Source organism: Agelaius phoeniceus, chromosome 6, assembly GCF_051311805.1.
Source record: "Agelaius phoeniceus isolate bAgePho1 chromosome 6, bAgePho1.hap1, whole genome shotgun sequence".
Classification (NCBI taxonomy): domain Eukaryota; kingdom Metazoa; phylum Chordata; class Aves; order Passeriformes; family Icteridae; genus Agelaius; species Agelaius phoeniceus.
This window is the reverse complement of record NC_135270.1, coordinates 23,160,811-23,172,737: the sequence shown is the minus strand read 5'-3', so window position 1 is coordinate 23,172,737 and position 11,927 is coordinate 23,160,811. Positions and strand designations below refer to the sequence as shown.

Genomic DNA, 11,927 nt, shown 5'->3' with positions numbered 1-11,927 from the left:
GGTCATGAGACCCTGACAGTGCATGGATGGAGGTCAACAGTAGCCACAAGGACTGTCTAGTCAGCCTTCAAACTTGACATAATTAGAAATATGATCTGCCTGCTCACCTCCAGCCAAATCGTCTTTCCTCTCACAGTGAAATAAAATAGGGAGACAAAGATTGGCTAATATTCCTTGAAGGCTTGTTTGTATCTACACATTAGCATGTCTGATGGGTTCTGTTGCTCCTGGGCTTTATCCTCTCAAATAATAAAGAAACAAGAACCTAGCAATATTGTGAAAATTCCCATATCATCCTGAAATGTTTATTGTGACAGTCAAAACATACAAACACATATTTTGCACATCATAAAACATGTAACTGGGTCTCGGGTCAGGAGAGAGAGAAAAGTGGATCTGTACCATTGTATTCTTGCTTAAATGCAACAATTCCCCCCTCACAGAAAATAATTTATTATTATTATGCTGACGCAGGGCCAGGATCATGCATCCAAAACTGTCTCAGGTATCACAGACTCAACAGGCTTTCTGCATAGTACTGCTCATGAACTCCTTCTGATCTGCATTTCAGATGCCTGGTTTTGAATACAAGAGATATAAATAGATCAAGGCCAGATCAAGTGGTCTTCAAAGCCACTCTGACAAATGCTGGAGGACAGCAATGCACCATGAATGTAGCAATATTTTCCTAAATTTCTCCTATGGCAACCTCAATCAGATCCCAAGATCTCTCATGTTACCCCCAGCCCTCTGTTGAACTTTCTCCTTTCCCAGGGAAGTCAGGCAATAGGTCACCATACATATTATTCCTAAGACACGTTATAATTGATTCAGAATTGATGAAAGATGACAGCCCCAGAGTCCAGGACAGAGCACCAAGGCAAGCTGCCCAGGTACTGCCTGGCATCAAAATTTCTCCAGGGAAAGGGGGCATTTAATCTTTTAAATAATTAATCATTCAAGCTTCAGCCTGCTCCAGGTGTCCTTCCCTGGGAATGCCAATTAATATTCAATATGGCATTTTCTAAAATATAACTTTGAACAGTTTATGAACTTGGCAAAGATGGTGAACTCACCGGAGACCATGGAGTGGCCATGAGATGACTGTCAGCAAGGATTTTTGAACACAATTAGCTAGGGTCATGTTCTAAGCAGTGACTCAGAAATGAGTGACTCTCTAACCTTTTTGCCAACCTTGTTTCTTTGCCTCCTAATGATTGCTAAATTGAATCTGAAGCAACCCCACTGATGACAGGAACAAGAGCTCTGATTCCTGGGAACAAGTGTTGATGACAGAGGAATGGCTGGTTTAGTAAAGCACTGGTTCCTGAGCTCTGCTCTATCAGATGAATGTTTCCTTATTATGTTCCCAAAATCCCTTGGGCAGGGGAACATGCAGCAGAAGCACACTCAGTCTATTTTTCAGAGACTTGCCCCTCCAGGCTGTCAAAGATCTGAAGGAGCTGGCAACCAGCCCACACTTATTCTGATAAATGCTATTTGCAACTAAAAATAGATTAAAATAACCTGAAAGCTTGTCTGAAGTGGAACAAGCAGTCTTCTTCAGAGATGCCATTAGCAGGAAGATGTGGAGATGGCTGTTCTGAGGTCTGTTTATTTTTGCCTTTCACCCCATTTTGTCATTTGCCCTGGCCAAATATAAAGAATAAGGAAATTATAATTAGCACTTGGGACAGTGTCAATGGGAGCAGCAAACAGGCCATGGCCAAAATTCAAATTCTGGTCTCCCCTGCTTCTTCGTCCATTCCTCTCCCCATGGCATGGACCCAGGGAAACTGAGCTTTGGCCACTGCATCCACCAGACAGCATGAATTTTCCATTTACCACAAAATGGTGATATATCAGGAATTAGGCACTGACCATCTTTTTTGCCTGCCTAATCCCGCCCTTAGTCTTGTGGATATCCAAATATTCCCTTCACAGCTATCTGGAAGTGAGAGAAGTGGAGAAGTTTGAAGGGAGAAGTTTTAAGGGTTAAGAGAAGGAAAATGCCAATTTCCCATTACATTTTTAATCATCAAATAGCCATATACAATTCAATGGTCGAACTAGGAGGAGAATATGAGCTGATGCTGTGAGAAGACAGGTGCACATTGAGAAATGAAATTATTAGTTATTTACAAATAAGAAATTAGAAAATCAATCCTGTGCATGTAACAAATCATAAATTAATGTATTTTCCCTTAAAAGCATCATGGGTAACTGTAAGGAGCTAGTAAGAACTTGGCTGTCTGTTTCACACATCTTCACAGTCCTTACCTTCCTCCTCCACTTATTTGCTGACATGATTCTTTGCAGTCTTCCTTTTGCTATAGATTTGCAGCTTGTGGGTCTTTGCACTGAAGTTCACAACACTCTGTTCCACTGACTGATCTACTGGGATTCTTCCAGTCTTCCTGCTTAGAAATCCCACATTAACTCCTGTATAAAGACTAAGAAAGACAAAATGCCATTAGTTTTCTGTTGTCTTTTAGTTAACAGAAATAAATTTACAAAGACCCATGGTTCATAAAAGGAATAAACAGAACAGGTTGTTTCTAAACCTCTTTGTCTCCCTCTGTTATGAAACTGCTGGAAAGTCATTATTACTTTTTTAATAGTTGATGCATTTCCTCTCTGTCTTCCCAGCCTACCAAGAATACTGGAATCCCATTTTAATGCTCTTTCTTTCCATAACAGGAAGTGTGGAAAGTGTTATAGAAGCAAAAGGAGAGATATTTGCCAGACCAGAGGCTTCCAGGAGCCAAGACAGTGAGAAAAAATCCTTCACTAGCAAAAGATTTACATTCAAATTGCCAGAGCTGGGACTCAGAGCTGGGTTAGGGTGACATGAGTTACCATGAGTAACCAGCCATGCACACAGGACGAGCCAGGACTATTGCAAGGCAAATGAAATTCAGCTCAGCCCGTGATGAAAGGCAGTAAGTTGATCTGCTCATCCTGGGCTGCAGCACGTACACTCAGCTGCCCCAGCTCAGCAGCTGCACTGGGACCTGCAGTGGCATGGCAAAGCCAGGGAGAGTGGGAGCTCCTCAGGACCCAGAGCCCTTCAAAGTAAACTGTCCCTTAGGGTGTCTTTGTCACAGGGACCTGAGCACACAACAGAAGCAGGAGAGATGGCCACAGGACACTCTGCACCTTCCCAGAGCAGGCTGGGTGTGCAGCCAGGGGCAAGGGCTGTCACTGCAAGAGGAATCACTGCCCCCAGCCTTTGCTCCCTTTGCCCTCTCACATGTCACCTCCACCTCTTTCCCATACCTGCAGCCAAGCATGCTCCAGGTTTCCCTTTATGAAAATATTGCCTCTTCAGCCTTAGGTTAGCCACGTCCTGTCCCCATGCAGCCAGGTTAAATAGCAGCAGTGGCATCAGCTGTACTGCAAACACCTCCAAAGGTGTCTGCTTTAGGAAGATGGAAAGCCAATGCAGAATCTCCAAAATTTGCCCTGGTCTGCAGGCCAGAAGCAGCATTTCATTCATTATGCCATGCTGGCTCCAGGAAATGTTTGAAGCAAGACAGGAGCCACCTCACTGCAGCACCAATGGTATTGTGTGCTGGCACAAGATAAATGGGATGCACTCCGTCATCCTATCAGCTACACGAGAAAGCAAAGCTCAGCCCTAGAGAGGACAGAACTGTGTGTACCTGGTACAGCAGAAGAGACTTAGGATAAGTGTCCTGCAGTATCCAATTCTTCTCCATACTCCCCCCATGACCACAGCTGGCTCTGGAACAGCTGAGCTGCTTGGCTTTCATTTTACAGAGTGGTCGACTCTGAATGCTAAAAATTGTCCTGGAGACATTTTCACCTGAAATGTTAAAGAGATGTTTTAGTACAAGTGTCCACCTCACCTTTTGCTCACAGCAGGGCACAGTACTGGGGAATGCCCCATAGCAAAGTTTTCTACCCTGTTCCCCCACTTTGATCCCAGGGCTGACAGACTTCATTGACCTCACAGGGCCTTTTGTGGCCAGAAGACAGCACTAGAAATTGGTAGCAAGAAATGCACTGCAAGGGATATATTTTGAGCTGGGCTAAAAATAGAGCTCTGACCCTGCTTGTATATATATAGCAAGATCTATATGTGCTCCTGCTGGCAGTCAGTCAGTGTAGGGGCAAAGACATCCCTGCAATGCACCCCCCAGTTCTGCTGAAAGAGCAAAACTGTTGGGTGCAGCTCCTGGGTGGCTCCAAAGCAGTGTCTCCCAGGGGCAGAGGGGCAGCAAGCCTGGCTGCCATGAGCCTGGTGTGAAACAGCCCTGACAATACCTTCTTCTCCAGGACATGGGATGGGACAAATCCACAACAAAGGGGAGCACCACCAGCTCAGGACTGCACCTGGAAGGTTCTGCAGCACCCTCCTGCACAGGATTTGTGTGGCCTCCTCGCAGGCACCTTGGGAGAAGCTGCAGAGTGAGAAGGAAGGCACAGTGCTGTAATGTGGAAGGTGTAGAGCTTGCAACAGGGGTGCAAACTTCAAGTGCAAAACTTCTGGTTTGTGGCTACCATCCAGGCTGCAGAAGAACAAACCCTTTCCTTTCACCCCACTGCACCCAAACACTCACACTCCAGTCTGGCACTTCATCCAGACCCGTGTGCCTTGGGCTTTTATCCTGATAGCTCAGGATAAGACAGGTTCATTACTATCTTTAAATCCCAGTCTTTTTCTTTGCACAAAATTCTCAATTTCTGCCCAGAAAAAAACACCACACTTTTGGTCCTCCTTTAGAAATTGTTTGAGTCTCTTGAACTGTAGTTGAAAACAAGGAAAAAAAAAACCAAAATTAATACTTAGTTTAGTCTCAAAATTTTTCTGCACAAAATTCCTATTTTTCACAGCCTGAAGCCATGGCTGAGCAGGCAGGGGCAAATGGGGCTGATTGCCTGAGTCCTCTATGCAGAAGGGAAGCAGGTGTCTGATCCTGTTACATCAGGACATTGCTCTGCTGAGCCTCTATGGAAAGAGTAATCCTCTCTCTTGCCTTGGGCCTGTTGAGTCCTCCTTGTGCCCATGGTATTAAACACACCAGAAGAATTGCTTTTAAAATCCAACAGGACTATAAATATCAAAGAGCAATACAAAGCCCTGTACCCTTCCTCAATACCACATTGCCCATAAGATGTGGACCTTGTTGCCTGAGACCAGCCCTGGTTTTGTAAGCACTTCCTGAGATGTCTGTGAGCTTCAGAATCAGGAGCTAGTTTTGCAATCATCTTCCTCCTCTGTGATTCTTTGAGCAGCCATGAAAGGCTCAACTAGCTGTGCACTGTGCTGCCTCACCACCAGCAGCTTCCCACATGGCTGTAGCAATCAGGGCTGCCAATGGCCCATAAATAGCTCACAAGTTGCCTGGCAATGCCAAGCTCCTCGGTGTCTGCTCACCCCTTGGCAAGTTCAGTCAAGAATCAGGTTCCCAGGGCTCACTGTACAAGACAGGGAGATTGTTAAGGCAGCAGCAGCAGAGGAAGCTGGAAGTCAGCTAGATAGCAGGAGGGGCCAAGACAAGGGCTTTGGTGGCAGCTTCTAGGTCATGGCAGCATGTCTCTCTCCTCAGGGCCATGGAGCTTGAGACCTTCCCTAGGGTGACAAAACCAGACACAAAGCTGGACAGGGGTTCCACTGTCTCCTCTGCCTACACTTCCCTCCAGGATGTGGTGGAATCAGGTTTAATCCCAGCGCCAAATCAGGCAGAGTAAGGTCAGGACACAAGTCTTCATCTCTGTCCCACCAAAGGTTAGTGCTCTGTCTGCTGGCTGCAGGACAAAGTAACACAAAAATGCCAATGTTTGTTGACCTTTACCTGAGGCCTATTCCAGGAGACCTGGTCTGAGTTATGGGGTCAGGCCAGTCTGGGACTTCAGAGAGCGTGTTGTGCAGAAAACCAGAAACTTCATTATCGTGATTAGCTGAGCATGTGGGTTTAAGGTAGAATGATTGTGACACTGAAATGTTAGGTACAGAATCCCAAAGACACAGTGGGTCCCATTTGGATTTAGTCCTTCAGGACTGGAAGGTGCTGCCTTTGGGGTGGATGTTCAGCCTTAGCTTTGTCCTCTGAGATCTGGCAGGACAACAGATTCAATATCTGGTATTGACATGACTAACTCCAATGCCTGCACAAAGCAGATAACTGAATGGAAAATGCATTAATAAAAACAAAAAGGGAAATGTATTAAAGAAGAAATACATAAACAATATTAATAGAGATCAATAAAAAATAATGAATTAAATTAATAAATAACAGCTCCTGGAGTCGTCTGGTTCTGGGATCCTGTTTTCTGAGACTGCCCTAAATAACAAACCTGCTCAGAGCTAAGCACACTGGAGGGTCTCATACTTGCATCATGGCTCCAGCACCACCCTGCCAGCCAGTCCAGGGAAGAGGCTCTCTTTCTTTGACTGCTGTAGCCCTATGAAGTCTGTGGCAGCCCCAAGGCCACAGTAAAAGCTTCTGCCACTGCCCATCTGCACACACAACTGCTGCAGCCTCAGGTGCCACATGGTCAGGTGTAGGGGAGCTTGCCTTTGTGGGTTATACAGCCAAGGCCCCCAGCACAGACAGATGGCTTTCTTACCTGAAGGTTGCACTGCTTCATGGATAGGTCCATCCTGTCTGGGCTCAGATGTCCTGTCACACCAGCCCAGAGAAAAACCCTTCTGCTGCAAGCCAGTCCCCCCTGCAGAGTGCAACATGCTTCAATCCACATTGCTTCCCTTTGAAATATCAGCACCTCCTGGGAATTGTTTCCTACCCAGGAGATAAGGGCTGGATCAGACTTGTGGCAGAGCTACATCCAGCCCCAGCCTGCTTCCCCTGGTTCGTGCCCTGCAGACCAGATGCTGATGTGCATAAAGTGCCTACAAGGCCATGGCCAGGCTCTTGGGAAAAGAAACAGGCAGCTAAGGAGTAGGAGCTGTGCTTCCCACTCATGCAGAGACTTTGGAAGAATCACAAATAAAATGCTAAGCCCATTCCTCACCTCATCACAAAATCCTCTCTGCTGACCCCTTGTTAGAAGCAGAAGTCTCAAGCCAGGCCCCAGTGAGAAGCAGCAGCCTTAGGTCTGCCATGCAATGCCCTGGCTGTATTTCAAAAGCCAGTATTAGATTTTATTGCTAAAGATACAAGGATATGTGGTCCCCACAGCATGAGGAGCATTTTGTTCTTTCCACTGATCAATAACCCACGACTGAGCAGAAACCCCTCTTCTAAAAGCCTTTTTGGATCCCCGTTTGCTGGAACTTGATATGTAAGGAGCTGAGCATTTTGTCTCCAGGGAACATTGCACAGAGGGAGAGCTGCTGGTTGTTAAACAACAAATCCAGTTCACTGGAACACACAGAAAGGATTAACAGGCACCATTTATCTCTTGGATTTTATTTGGTGTCTTCTTGTCCCAGCTAACAGCAAAAGAAACCTGACCTGAGCTCAGCTATAGCCCTGCAGAAAGCATGGAGAGCACGAAGTGGGGCTCAAAGCAGGCTCAGTGGGGTAGCCAAGGGCAAAACAGATCACAGAGGACACTTTTGGATGTGTATTACCATGCTGCCCATCTGCACAGCAAGCCTCCCAGAGCCCAGCCTGCCCTTCCACAGCCTGGTACTATCAGACATCATCTTTCACAGTGTCACCCGTGGTTTTCCTGGGATACAGAGCAGATACCCGTTTCCACAGCTTCTCACAGATTCAGCATTGCTGTGCATCAAGGGTCAACAAAGATACCCCCAGTGTCCAAGCCTTTGTAGCATTCACCCCTGTTTTCTTCCAGTCTTACACTATTTTCCTGCCACATTAGCCTTCCTGAAGACAGAATGGAACAGACAGTTCTGACACCTTCATACTGCCTCCAGCAAGAATCCTTCCCAAAATGCTGAAGTTTTTTGGAACAAATAGCACTTACCTCACCTGACCATTCCAACCTTGAATATTTGAGCACCAATGGTCAGAACCCCAAATTACCATAAGGTAATGCTGTTCTGATTTTGTTTTGCAGGAGAGGAGTGGAGTGGTACATGAGTGATTATGATAAGGGCAATATATTTGAGATTTTTGTTCTTTATTTTCCATCTCAAAAGACTTAAATGGAACTACTTATGCCTTCAATTTTCCTCCAAGGAAATTTGCTCCTATTAACAGCCTCCTGCACACTCAGTCTTGTTCTGGTCTTGCTAGTTGTGTCTCTGCTTCAGCATGTACATGAAGTATGAGAAACCTGGGGTGAAACCTTGGCTCAGATGCACACGCTGTGGCAGCAGCTGTGCAAGACAAGAGGAGCCCTAACTTCCTCCCTCAGCCTCAATGGGCTGACAGAGATCTACCATGATGGAGCTGAGCTGGCAGGAGCCCAGCCCACTCTGTGCCTTAGCAAAACCCCCCTGAACCCCTCAGTTTACTCATGGCCACTTCAAACTCCCAGGGCAAGAGAAGACTCCAGAAATTTCTCCTCCAGCCCAAAGAGGTATGAAATCAAAGCCTTAGATTAAGTCCTTGTGAGACTGCTGCTAAAACACAATGATCATGGTCCAAGAGCAAGCAGTTATAATGGGAGGGCTATTTGTGCTCTTTTTATGGTTTTCAGTTTCAAGGACCAAGAAATAAATCCCTTCTCAGTAAGCCAAAGGCTGATTTTGTCTTGCCAGAAGTGCATCCTTGTGCCACCACCATTAACAGCAACCCCCTTCCCCTCTGGTTATCCCTTCACCACTAGCCAGCTGATGTCCAGTGCTAATTACAGAATCATAGAACCAGCTAGGTTGGAAAAGACCTTTGAGATCATCAAATGCAACCCACGACCTAACACCACCTTGTCAACTAAATCATGGCACTAAGTGCCACATCCAGTCTTTCCTTAAACACCTCCAGGTACAATGACTCCACCACATCCCTGAACATCCCATTCCAATGCCCAGCCACCCCTTCCGTGAAAAATTTCTTCCTAATGTCCTTGTTCCTAACAAGAGGATACATACAGAGTATTCAGATGCCAGGAACCAGAGGCTATCCCACCTCTAAAATCCCCATGGCATTTCAGTTTGAGGTCTATCCACTGGCCATCCCTAAGAGCCATGGCCACTCCCGTGCCGTGGACAGTGCCAGAGGCTTCAGGTTCCTCCACATGGATGGGTTTTCATTGCCATGCTGGCACTCAGGTGTGCAATGGGTGTTGGAATTCGTTTCTGTGTGCTGCATAGGGCACCTCTGATCTTCTGGATTTCCATGTGGTAGCACATGGAAATGTGTGCACAGGGCATGCACTAAGGGCACACATTTCTGGATGGCACACAGAGCTGTGCCTATGGCTCAGCTAAGCATTGACACAACAGTTTTCCCTGCAGCTCAGTCTGGCCACAGCAGCCCCAGACTGTAAGGAGCCTTTGTCTTCAGCTGGCAGCTCTGGCTTTGGCAGGGGCCAGAGGAATCCACTCCAGCAGCAAAACTGGGCTGGAGGCTGCTTCTCTCAGGGAGCTGCTTGTGCTGCTCATCTTCTGCTGCACACAAAAGCCACCTTAGGATACCCTTTGTTCTCTTTGGAAGACAAACCCTATGCCATGAGGACACATTTTGCATTCAGCATACACATGTAACACCAGGGTAAACAAAGCTGTGGGTTTGTGTTTGTGCACTCAAGCAGGACTACATAGGATGTGCTGGGTTTGTGTTCCAGTACCTGTAAACGGTGGCTAAAACAAGAGGGCCTTGTGGTAGGTTGTAACCCATGTTTTCCAAGGTGTGGGCTTGTGTGGGTGTTTAGGTGTGTTTGCAGGTGGCTGAAGGATCTCCAAGGAGCAGTAAGAGCAGCTGGGGCTGGCACTGTATTAATCATGCTGGAAAAGCAACACAAGGGGATCAGAGCTCTTCCTGAGCTTTCATCAGGTTAAAGCATCCACAAAGGCAGGCAGGGCTGAGGCATGCTGGGTGTAGGTGTGTGCATGGGAAGACTTTACCCAGAGCTGTGTCCCCATGGTTCATGGGTCAGCAGCACACACCCCCAGGACAGAGGAGTGTCTGTCTGTCTGTGCTGCAGCTTCTCCCATGTTCACACAGCCTCCCGCAACACATCAGCTCCTCCTGCCTTTTGCTACACAAGGGAGCCCTAAAGCTTTCCTGGTACAGCAGCATTAAATAAAAAGCCTCAACAATGTTTTTTTTTAAAGTCTGAAGGTTCTGACAGAGACACTGGAAGAGTTTTACAGGAGTAATTGCAAAGGTTACCTCAGTCCACTGTCCCTGCTGATGTGCGGCAGCAGCGTCTCCTTCCAGCCCTCTGCCTTCACACCAGGCTCTCCTTGCCAGACCTGAAATCAGCAGTGGCTTGAAGAGTTAGAGGCAAGAGCAATTCCCCCCTGAAAATTGCTGTCTCTCAGGTGAAACAAACAAAAGCAGAACATTTTGAGAATTTGACTTTATCTGTCACTTGGGCATCTCCAGCTGCCCTTTTTCCCAGGTGTGCCAGCAACCTTCTTGGCAGCACTGCCTCAGGAGGCTTGCACTGCCCCAGGGTGGGGAATGGGATGGGATGCCCTCATCCACTGCAGCCAAGAGAAGGGCAGTGTCAGGCCACAGAGCTGTGCCTCCCAGGGGACACTGCTGCAGTACAGGCACAATTAGATTTTTCCAGTATTAATCAAAATCAGGCATTTAAGCTAGGTAAAAAAAATCAAGACAGCAGAAAAAATATATTTCTTTTTCTATGGCCAGCAATCTCCTGGCCAAAGAAAAAGAAATAAACTCCACAACATTTTCAGAGGAAATATTTACTTATTAATATTTTTATTTAATTCTGTGTGCTGTGGTAACCAGAGATAGGATGAGAGATCTCCATAATGCATCAAGTGTGACATAGAGGTTTTTTCAGGCACACACAAGGTGAAGCACGAGGAAGGCCTGATTCTGGCTGAGGCTGCATCATGGGAACTGTGAAATGAGGCTGGGGATGAGGGGAGATGCCTCATCCCTCTCCAGGGCACAGGCATCCCTGACCCTGCCTATGTGATGCTCCTATCTCATTAGATGGAAGCTGTTGGCCAAAGCATCTGTTGGCCAGGACACTGCTGTGAAAGCTGCTTCCAGATCAGTGCCACCAGCAAGCAGAGGGAGGTGGTAAAAATAACCCCTGGTTGGAGAACTGTGATGTACTTACAAGCTGCTGAGAAGGAGGCTGAGCCTGGTGTGCTGTCCCACTTGAGAGAGACACAGCAAAATGGAAAAAGTGAATCTGCTGGGGTACAGAGACAAGCAGTCTCTGGGCTGTAAATCAGAGCTGAGAGCACAGGGAAGACAGGGGAGAAGCAGGCAGGCAGTGCAAACACTAAGCAGAGTTACAGCTTTCCGTGAAGTTTGCTCATTTTGGGATGATGGCAAAAAAGAGCAGAACACTGTGCAATGTAGGGGGCATATGGCTGTGGAACGAGGGGCTCAGCTCTCCAGTTTCAGCCCTGCACCTTCAGGGCAGGTTATATTCTGCTAGGAACATTGACAAACCAGAGCTTTACAAAACAAAATGTACTTGGGAAAAGCTGTGCTAAGAATTGTGTCAACCATATCTGTATTTTGAGGAACACACAGCTGAAAGAGGTAGCTCTCTGTGGGCTGGACAGCATATACTCCTTTAACAGCCTCTAACTGGTGTTTCACAGGGACACAGCGGCAGAAGGTGTGACAAAATAGTCCCCAAAGATCCTGAATCTTGTCCTCCTTTCCCTGCCAATATGCAGGGAATGAACTGGGACAGGCCAGGAGGAGCTCATGGATGCCAGTCTGCAGCCAGCCCAGTGAAGCCCAGAGGAGCTCGGTGCAGTCTGGCCTGGTGGGCTTTCCCTACAGACCTCGGGTCCAGCTCTGTCTTAAGAGGTTCACAGAGGACAGGGCAGCATGTTGAAGGCTTCAGATCACAGAAGCCTGAGT

General features: G+C 47.0%; 1 long non-coding RNA gene across 1 annotated transcript; it reads right to left on the bottom strand.

Annotated features, from left to right (window-relative positions):
- Positions 1–1,613: 1,613 nt before the first annotated feature.
- Positions 1,614–4,039, bottom strand: LOC143694219 (uncharacterized). Its single transcript, XR_013182571.1, has 3 exons — positions 3,666–4,039; positions 2,281–2,453; positions 1,614–1,649 (listed from the first exon to the last, which is right to left on the bottom strand). It is a non-coding gene; the product is annotated as an uncharacterized LOC143694219 (long non-coding RNA).
- Positions 4,040–11,927: the final 7,888 nt, after the last annotated feature.